The following is a 3,486-nucleotide window of genomic DNA, read 5'->3' on the forward strand; positions in this document are numbered from 1 at the left end:
GAGTGTATGATGCAGGAGTAGGGAGTGTAGGATGCAGGGGTAGGGAGTGTAGGATCCAGGAGTAGGGAGTGTAGGATGCAGGGGTAGGGGAGTGTATGATGCAGGGGTAGGGGAGTGTATGATGCAGGGGTAGGGAGTGTAGGACGCAGGGGCCGCAAAGTGACTGATGGAGAAAACATCTGAGTCTTCCAAACTGGGATGTCGACGCAGGGGTACAAGTCACGCCCCCCCCCCCCCCCCCTGTACCTGCGCATTCGCATCGTAGCGACAGTTGTAACAATGTTGTATCGCTATGCTACATAGTCACGAGGCCAAGGACGTAGCGTAAGGAGTTGAGTGGGTTTGGGTTATCGCGCAAGTGGGAATAAGGAACAGTCCTTTATTCCGCTTGTTTAATCCCATAATATACCGGCGTCGAACTCCGTCACTATCCAACTCCCCAAAGAAATGACATAGATGCTATTTAACAGCATGTTTCATACAGTATTATGACTTGTGTCGTCACAGAGTTACTGCACAGGTATGGTGGTCACTTAAGGCCAAGTGTCACCAAAACAACCGGGAGTTCCAGGCTCCCCCTTTGCCTCCTGTTTCTGCCAATATATGTGTGTGTGTCGTGTGTGTGTGTGTGTGTGTGTGTGTGTCGACCGGTGTTGTCGCCGAGGGTGTTCAGAGTAGCCTTAGAGGCGATGGCCGAGCCTTGACTACCTTAGACGGGCCACAGAAAGAACAGAACCAAAGAAAAAAGACAGCGAGACGAAGGTGGGTGGCGCGCTGGTGGAGAGGAAAGGAAAAGGAGAGAGAGAGAGAGAGTGTGTGGAAGAGAAGAGAGAGAGAGAGAAAGCGAGAGAAGTTTGTCCTGGGCCCTCTACAGAGACACAGCGTGACCAATGGAGGTGAAGGGGATGAATGAGGGTATTCACTGGGCCTAATGAAGAGCTCCCGCTGAGCACTGAATGAGGGTGGGCCCATCTGCGCCACACAGACGTGCACAAACCAGTGACCTCGAAAATTACCCAGGAAGCACTTTGTGACGGTCTCCCCAGCAACAGGCCCGGGTTCACATGGTAAGCGGGCGCTGTTTTCTTTTCTTTTTTGGGGGGGGGTGGGGGGGTGGGGGGGGTTTGTTGTTTGTCGCTTCAATCAATCCTTGGCAGGCTTTTAAAACCCCCCGAAAAACAGAGCGACGTTTTTTTTTTTTTGCGGAGGAGAGGGGAGGGGGGGGGGGAGGCCCCGTGTGAAATCAACTTAGAGGACACCCAAAGGAACTGGCCTCTTGATTGTCTCATGTGAAACCTCTAAAACCCTCTCTCTCTCTCTCTCTCTCTCTCTCTCTCTCTCTCTCTCTCTCTCACTCTCTCTCTTTCTCGCGCCAAGCTCTGAGAGGTGTGGGACGTTGTTGCCCTCTGGGAACTTTTTTTCCCTCTCGAAAAGACACAAGGACGCTCTTTGTTGTTGTTTTTTCCCGGCGTGTAAATGTACTGTCCCGACGCGTACAGCGCCGCGTGGAACAGAATGAAAAGTTTAAGTGGAGTGTACTGTAACAGAAAAAAGGGGGGATGCGGAAACCAGATACGATTACAGAGATTTAAGGATTAGGAGGTTGGGGTTGAATCACACCGGGGGTTAGGGTGGGGGGGGGGGGGGGGGAGCGGGTCGTTAGATCTACTGGTCGTTGGATAGATCCCCTCTCTCTCTCTGAATCTGAATCTGAATCACTTTTATTACGTCTCACTGTACACAAGAGTGAAGCTCATTTGGCTTTCGTTCCTCAACATCGGCATTGGAGCACTTAGACGCGAAAACACAATAATAATAAGTAAACGTAAGTAGTCAAATAAGTAACCCGACATTGATAAAGTAATAAAGAGACGGTTGAATGGGTTTTGGGCTCAGGAGCGTGGGTCCTAGAAGGTTTAGTGCATCTCTAGATCTCCCTCTCAGAACCTTTGACAGCGCCAGATGACAAATGCACCCTGGTGCACATCATCATCATCATCATCATCATCATCATCTCTCTGTGTCTGAGAGTGATGACACTGTGCTGCTTGAAATGTCGCTACCGCGCATCAGCCCCACACTGAGCCTTCACTGCACCTTCAAACAGCCCTGCCTGCCTCCCTCCCTCCCTCCCTGCCTGCCTGCCTGCCTGTCTGCCTGCATCCCTCCCTCCCTCCCTCCCTGCCTGCTTCCCTGCCTGTCTACTTGCCTCCCTGCCTGCCTCCCTGCCTGCCTGCATCCCTCCCTCCCTCCCTCCCTGCCTGCCTCCCTCCCTCCCTGCCTGCCTGGCACAAAAAAAGAAACGCGGTGGTAGCGGCAGAAAAACAATCAGAAGACGAGGAAAAGCTCCGTCTCCCGCAGACGGAGAGAAGAGGCTTTCATCCTGAGAGTGATTAGCCATCCGAAACGTTTTAAAGCCTCCGCTTTGAGTGTGTTCCTCAAACGAGAGAGTTATATTTCGGGGTCTCTTATGGGTGTGTGTGTGGGGGGGGGGGGGTGTATGGCGCGGTGGTGGGGGGGGGCGTGTAGCTTTCCCCGAGGTTGCAGTGATCTTCTCTCTAATTGTGGCGTCTCTGACAAGCCCGGCGTGGCTGAGAGGCGTTTGAGCGGAAGCTTTTCAGCAGCAACTCTTGTTCTCCTGCTGTCAGATCACGGCACCAAAGGCAACCGGGTTCAAAAAAAGGGAAGAAAAAAAAGAGACAGAGAGATAAAGGATTCCGCTCGTACATGTGTCTCTACCGACGCCTTCGAGCGTACACTCTCAGATGCAGACGAGCGCTCCGATTGGTCCAAGCGGACTCCCGCTCCGTCCGCTCCGATTGGTCCAAGCGGACTCCCGCTCCGTCATGACCACCGCAGCTTGTACGGGGAGCGCTTGTTGCTAGCTAATCTGCTAATCTTTCGTTTGGCGAAATGAGATCATCAAATAGTGTTCCCTCCCCGGTAATTGTTACCTTGGGAGGAATCGGTATCTTCATGTAATTTTTTTTTCTTTTTTTTTTCTTTTTCTGCCTTCAACAGTGTGTGTGGGGACGGGAGGGGGGGGGGGGTGTGTGTGATAGGTCGACGGTCGGTGTGTAACCGTTTGTCGTGTGCTGTGCCGTACGAGCAGGAGAAGAAGCTGTGTGTTTCCAGAGGCCTTCTGGGTAGAGCGGTTCAGTGGCAACGACACAAACCGCCGTGCGTTTCAGAGGTTAGAGACAAGCCCAGATGCTCTGACAGGGGGAAGAAAAAAAAAAGAATTTGGTTGTCAGGAAGCCTCACACAGACTCACACACACACGTTCCAGGCCACATGTGTGGGGGTGGAGGTTGGATGGGGGATGGTGGGGGGGTGGGGGGGGTGATGGGGCGGGTGGGGGAAGAGAAGAGTGGAGAGAGAGGAAGAGAAAAGGAACTGGAAACAGAGCTCATAAAAATCAGTATTATAACAACATTAATTGATGCTGCTGAGTGCCATATGCGACGCCATATGGAAACGCCGCCC

Source organism: Nansenia antarctica (assembly GCF_963989245.1).
Source record: "Nansenia antarctica genome assembly, chromosome: 5".
In the NCBI taxonomy this organism is placed as follows: Eukaryota; Metazoa; Chordata; class Actinopteri; order Argentiniformes; family Microstomatidae; genus Nansenia; species Nansenia antarctica.